Below are 7,199 nucleotides of genomic sequence, written 5' to 3'. Positions count from 1 at the left end.
TCCTCCTCCCCCTCCGTAACCAGAGAGGAGGGGGAGGCGGCTTCGGTCCGCTCCGCTGTACGCCGGTGTCTCTCATCTAACAGCAGAGAGACACCGGGATTGTTTGTTTTATTTCCCTCTCCGTGTGTCCTCTCTCTCGCACGGCATGACAGGACACACAGCTGATCTCCCCCCTCCCCTCTCCTCTGTGCTCCGCGGGAAAAGTGAGCTCCTTAGCTTCACACTTGACTGCCCGCGGAGCACAGAGAGGGGAGGGGGGAGATCAGCTGTGTGTCCTGTCATGCCGTGCGAGAGAGAGAGAGAGGACACACGGAGAGGGAAATAAAACAAACAATCCCGGTGTCTCTCTGCTGTTAGATGAGAGACACGCTCAGCCTCAGCGATGTGAAGAGCAACCCCGCTGGGCCCCCCCCACAGTGGCGGAATGCCGGCCCCGTCGCAACTGCGACTGTTGCGACCCCGGTAATTCCGCCACTGTTTCTTGTGATGTTGACCAAGGCGAAGGCAGAGCTCCTCTGGACTGGATGACTTAAGTAGGCAGGACTGACGAGCAGGATATCAACAACAGCTGACTAACTGTGGAGAGAGATGGGAGCTGGACATTAGCCGACAGCTGAGCTGCCAGCTCAGAGAAGGAAGGGCTGAGCCCAGCCCTGACACAATCCTGAAGATTCCTGGAGTTCAGATTCCCAGGTGAATGTGAATAGTTTTGGCCGCTCAACCTCTATGAAGCAATGACAGGCTGCAGATGCCTGCTGGTGTTTTAGATGGATTCACAGGTGGATAAGGAGTGGATGAGGATAGTTGTGGCTGCTCAGCCTGTAAAGTATAAAGTAATGACAGAATGACAGCGGCTGCAGCTGACTACCGTTGTTCAGATACTATCGCACATGGAGAGATTACCTGATGTTAAGGACAGATGATTGCCCTTGGACACATATGGCTGGCGTGCAGGGGCGACCATCTGAGCGGCCATATCTATCCTCATCCACTTGTGTATTCAGCAACATAAATACGCAGGATTCTTGATACAGCGGGCACAGAAATAACATGTAAGTTAAGCCTAAAGGACACCAATAAGTCCAACTTTGCACACTATTTTTGCCCTGTGAGCAATATATAAGCAAAGGGTCCTTTATGCAGTCTACCTTATTGTATGTAGGATTTTTCTTTTTACTAACTACACTATGTAGCTTTTCTTTTTACTAACTACACTGAGTAGCTTTTCTTTTTACCAACTACACTATGTAGCTAATTCTTCAAACCAGCTACGTTTTTGCAGGGGTGATTTCCCTCAGGTATTTGCAGTCCACTATGTGTTCTTGACAGTCATTTTGTATTTCATAAAACATCTGAAGTCTGCATTGAGACAGGGTGTTTTAGACTTGGAAAAGCTTACTTAAGAAGGTGTTTTGTAATAATATGACAACCTTAGCCTAACCTGACATACATAACAGCAAGCTAGTTACATTTTAATCTGGAAAACTGCCATAAATTTACAGTTGTGTAATTAAGAGTCAACAAGTGCAATGACCTGTTTTCTTAGTAATCGTCAGCATCCTTAGATGCCTTTCAGGCAGTTTGATAACAGCCGCTAAATGATAGATTTTTAGCATCATTGCGACATCTAGTGTTCAAAAGTTGAAATACTTTAATAAACAAGAATGTTATGGCCAAATTTGTTTCAGTATACAGTGGGTAAAATAAGTATTGAATACGTCACCGTTTTTCTAGGTAGATAGATATCTAAAGGTGCTGTTGACATAAAAATTTTCATTACATGTCGGTAACAACCCATGCAATCCATATATACAAAGAAACCATAACCAATAAGTTCCCAAATTAGGTTATGTTTAATGAAATGGAATGACACAGGGAAAAAAGTATTCAACACATGAAGAAAGGGAGGTACAAAAAGATATTGAAAGCCAAGACACCAGCTGAAATATACTAGTAATTAGAAAGCAATCCTGCCCCTTGTCAGTGCAAATTAACCACATCAGCCCTGGAAGGATTTACCCCTTTAATGACCAGGCCACTTTTTGCGATAGGGCACTGCGTTGCTTTAACTGACAATTGCGCGGGCATGCGACACTGTACCCAAACAAAACTGATGTCCTTTTTTCCACACAAATAGTTTCTTTTGGTGGTGTTTGATCACCTCTTATTTATATATGTTTTTATTTTTTGCGCTATAAAAAAAAGAGCAAAAAGTTTGAAAAAAAACCCTATTTTTTACTTTCTGCTATATCCAATACATAAACCTATCCATATCCATATACAAATACATATTTAAAAAATGTACAAAATCTAATTTCTTTATCAATTTAGGCCAATATGTATTCTGCTACATATTTTTGGTAAAAAAAAATCCCAATAAGCATATATTGATTGGTTTGCGCAAAAGTTATAGCATCTACAAAACAGGGAATAGATTTAGGGACTTTTTTAAAAATTGTTTTTACTGGTAATGGCGGCGATCTGCGATTTTTAGTGGGATTGCGGCAGACAAATCTGACCCTAAGTGACACTTTTTGGGGACCAGTGATACCAATACAGTGATCAGTGCTAAAAAAATGCACTGATTATTGTATAAATGGGAGGAGCGACGTGCTGACGTCACCGCGATACACGGAAGTCCCGGAATCACGGGATGTTACCGAGAGCCTCTGTTACAGAGAGCCTTCACTCTGCCTTGATGCTTTTACTCTGCATATGATGTTTTTACATAAATGTAAGTGCAATACCTTTTATCTCTTTAATAAAATAAATACCGTATGGTTTTACACTATGGAAGCTCTTTTATAATTCTTTTCTGGGAAATATCTGCCACTAACCTCCTGATTGAGCCACATACTCCTGCAAAGGCGCTGGGATCCTGACTGCGAGTAACCAAAGGCCCGGGCTGGGTATCAAGCCACAGGCGCATATGATCTCCTATAAGAGCCCTTTCACACTGGAGCGGTTTGTAGGCGCTATTGCGCTAATAATAGCGCCTGCAAACCGACCCGAAAGTGCCGCTGCATGTATTCCTGTGTGAAAGCCCCGGGGGCTTTCACACTGGAGCGATGCGCTGGCAGGACGGTAAAAAAGTCCTGCCAGCAGCATCTTCGGAGCGGTGAAGGAGCGGTGTGTATACCGCTCCTTTACCGCTCCTGCCCATTGAAATCAATGGGACAGCGCGGCTATGCCGCCGGCAAAGCGCCTCTGCAGAGGCGCTTTGCGGTGGTATTTAACCCTTTCTCGGCCGCTAGCGGGGGGTAAAACCGCCCCGCTAGCGGCCGCATACCGACGGTAAAACGCCGCTAATAATAGCGGCGTTTTACCGCCGACGCCGCCCCCCGCCCCAGTGTGAAAGGGCTCTAATAAAGAGATCCATAGGAGCTGGTAAGCGGCAGTCTGTGTGGAGGTGGAAGACAGATCCTTTTCTGTTATCACTACTCTTAGGTGTTGTGTGCAATATTTGCACCGAGGGTATCGATTATCAATCTGAATGGACTATAAATCATTCACTATCTGATTAGCTATTTTTCACTCTTTTATAAGGTCACAGCATTATGTGTCATATTGTGTCACTTGCTTAGTTTATAGCGCGGCTTGATATTGGAATATTGTATAAATGACACTGGCAGGGAAGAGCTTAACACTAGGGGGCGATCAAGGGTTAACTGTCTTCCCTGGGTGTGTTCTAACTGTGTGGGGGATGGGCTTACTGGGACAACACAGAGATCGCTGTTTCTGATCACTACGAACAGCAGAAAATATTGTCCCGTCAGAATGGGGATCCACGTTGTTTACATAGGCATATCCCCGTTCTACCTCTCTGTACCGCGATCGTGGGTGGTCGGCGGACTACATGTCCAAACGACCAGCGTGCGCGCTCCCCCGGCACGTAGCAGGCGTGCCCACACTATCACATGCACAGACCGACGTACAGGTACGGCGGTTTGTGCATTTTGTCAACTAAGATATTTTCATCCACTAGGGATAAGCTCGATGTTCGCCCGTTCGCCGAAGAGCGAACATTATGGGGCATTCGCGGAAAATTTGAGCACCGCGGAATGCCCCATAATGCACTGCGATGACCTGTATGCTTTGGCCAATCACAGTGCGTTCTGCTAAGAGAGCCATAATTGGCCAAAGGCAGGGTTCCTTTGGCCAATAATGGCTCAGGGGGACTAATTCCACGCCCCACACTATAGAAGGCTGCTTACACTGCGAGCATGTGTAGTGTTGTTGGCGTGGACCGAGAGATAGTTTGATTTAGATTAAGCAGGCAGGTTATCCAGTTAGTGGCAGTGTATTTGATTATATATATATATATATATATATATATATATATATATATATATATATATATATATATATATATCTATATATATATATATATATATCTATATCTATCTATAGATATATAGTCAGTACAGTGTGTGTAACAAATATATATATATACACACTATACATCCAATGTATTCTGTGCATTCAGGCAGTATACACAGTATCTAATACAGTGTGTACAGTTTCTACTACTCTTCTGGTGGAGTACACAATACAGTGCAGCTTTGTACAGTTGCTAATACATTGCAGGCTCTGTACACAGTATCTAATACAGTTTCTGGTGGTGTACACAGTACACAATACAGTGCAGCTGTAGTACAGTTTCTACTACTTGTATTGTGGTGTACACAGTATCTACTACAGTGTGTACAGTTTCTACTACACTTCTGGTGGTGTACACAGTACACAATACAGTGCAGCCGTAGTACAGTTTCTAATACAGTGCAGGCGGTGTACACAGTATCTAATACAGTGTGTACAGTTTCTACTACACTTCTGGTGGAGTACACACTACAGTGCAGCTTTGTACAGTTGCTAATACATTGCAGGCTCTGTACACAGTATCTAATACAGTGTGTACAGTTTCAACTACACTTCTGGTGGTGTACACAGTACACAATACATCGCAGCCGTAGTACAGTTTCTACTACTTTTCTTGTGGTGCACACAGTATCTAATGCAGTGTGTACAGTTTCTACTACACTTCTGGTGGTGTACACAGTACACAATACAGTGCAGCCGTAGTACAGTTTCTACTACTTTTCTGGTGGTGTAACAGTATCTAATACAGTGTGTACAGTTTCTACTACACTTCTGGTGGTGTACACTGTACACAATACAGTGCAGCTGTAGTACAGTTTCTAATACAGTGCAGGCGGTGTACACAGTATCTAATACAGTGTGTACAGTTTCTAATACACTTCTGGTGGTGTACACAGGACACAATACAGTGCAGCCGTAGTACACTATCTAATACTTTGCAGGTAGTGTTGTATTGCAAAACAATAAATACATCATGCCCAGAAGGCCACCAAGGAGAGGAAGACGCTCATAGGCCACTAAAAGAGGGCAAGCAGCCTCTGTGTCTACAGTCAACAGTGAAGGTCGTGGACATGGTGCATCCTCTGCAGGTGGCCATGGGGCACGCTTGTGTTTATTTTTTTCTGCTGCTGATTGTATTATTGAGCCAGAACATGCAGAATAGTTGGTGGAGTGGATAACAAAGCCGTCCTCATCCTCCTCTTCCTCTGTCATAGAGGCTCAGAGTAGTTTGCCTTCCAACGCAGCTGCCTATTCCACCGGCCACACCATCATGCATGGAGAAGTCCCCAGAATTATTTAACCACAGTGTCGGGTACATGCTGCTGAGGATGCACAGCGATTTGAAGGCTCTGATGTTGGTTCAGTTCAGTCCCCAAAAACCCAAGGATTTGTACATGGCTGGGAGGGGGTATTTATGGATCATGTGATCCTTAGTGACCCAGAGAACTCAGAATCGAATGCCTCTGCAAACTTACGCTGCATGGCCTCCCTGATTCTGCAAAGCCTGTGAAAGGACCCTAGGATTTGTGTTATCAAGGAGAGGGATCATTACTGGCTGGCAACCCTTCTTGATCCACGTTACAAGGGTAAGGTTGCAGAACTCATTCTGCCTTCGCAGAGGGAGCAGAGGATGAAACATCTTCAGGAGGCCTTGAAGAAAGGTTTGTGCAACGCATTTCCAGACCCTGGGAGATTAAAATTTCCTGGTGCCGTACAACGTGTTGCTGAGGCTTCGTTCAGTCAGAGGAAGAGCGGTGGAGAAGGTGGCCGGCTGACAGATGCCTTTAAACAATTTTTCAGTCCTTAGCGCCAAGGTCTGATTGGTTCAAGCAACCATCGCCAGCGTCTGCATTACATGGTGCAGGAATATCTAGGGGCAAGGACAGACTTGGAGACCTTTCCAACAGAGCATCCACTGGGTCTTGAGGATGGATCACTGGACAGAATATATGCAATTGAGCTACTGGCCTGTCCTGCATCCAGCATGCTTTCTGAACACACATTAAGTGCTGCTGGAGGGTTTGTAACAAATCAAAGAGTGTGCCTGTCCACAGACTCCGTTGATAGGCTCAATGTTCATAAAAATTAATAAATCTTGGATCAGCAGCTATCAAGCACCTGATGCTGATGTAACTGATTGAATTTGCTATGGATGTGGGATCCCTTGAAGACTGCCTATGCTGACTATCCTATTCCTCCTAAATCTTGATGATGCTAGCTTCCAACAATATTTCTGGCTTAGGGCACCAGCACCACCACCCAAGGCCCAATTTTTATGCCCCTGTTTAACAGGGTCATGTAATTACAATTTTTGATACAATTTTTCAACGCAGGGCCCGTTCCTGCGCCCAACAAGAGTAACTGTGAGGGCTTACAGTGTTGTGGTACAACCAACACCTAACAGGGAAGGTGGTTCACCGCTCAGGTAGACTTGCTCCCAGGTGTGTGTTGAGTAGATCCTTCAGAGGAGGGGAGTCCCAGGTGCTGGCTAAATGCAAATTGAAGCAAGGTTTGGAACAAGAGAATCTGGATGCCGCACACTGGATGAAGTTGAAAATTCTTCTTTATTGTAAAAATGGGATCATCAAAAATACAGGACAATCAGGCAGATGGTACAGACACAGCTGACACGTTTCGCACAGCCAACACCTAAGGCCCAATTTTATGCAGTCCATGAATCCAGCGGTGTCTTCACCTGAGCTGCCGTCATCTCAGCTAAGGGAATACGGCAGTGAAGCCAGATTCACAGCCGGTTCCCTTCTGCGCATGCACGAAGTGTGCTGTGCTTTGTGAATGGCCCGGTGGCAGGGGAAAGAGGA

At 45.0% G+C, this 7,199-nt stretch overlaps 1 protein-coding gene across 1 annotated transcript in view; it reads left to right on the top strand.

Annotated features, from left to right (window-relative positions):
- The first annotated feature begins 324 nt into the window (after positions 1 to 324).
- Positions 325 to 7,199, top strand: part of LOC141128963 (apoptosis-inducing factor 3-like) — a 241,227-nt gene continuing 234,352 nt past the window's right edge. The window contains exon 1 of the mRNA XM_073616628.1: positions 325 to 693. The gene's annotated coding sequence lies outside the window, so the exon portion shown is untranslated. The remainder of the gene's footprint in view (positions 694 to 7,199) is intronic.

Source organism: Aquarana catesbeiana, linkage group LG02 (genome assembly GCF_042186555.1).
Source record: "Aquarana catesbeiana isolate 2022-GZ linkage group LG02, ASM4218655v1, whole genome shotgun sequence".
Taxonomy (NCBI): domain Eukaryota; kingdom Metazoa; phylum Chordata; class Amphibia; order Anura; family Ranidae; genus Aquarana; species Aquarana catesbeiana.
Note: the sequence above shows the minus strand (reverse complement) of the source record. Positions and strands in the feature narration are given on the sequence as shown.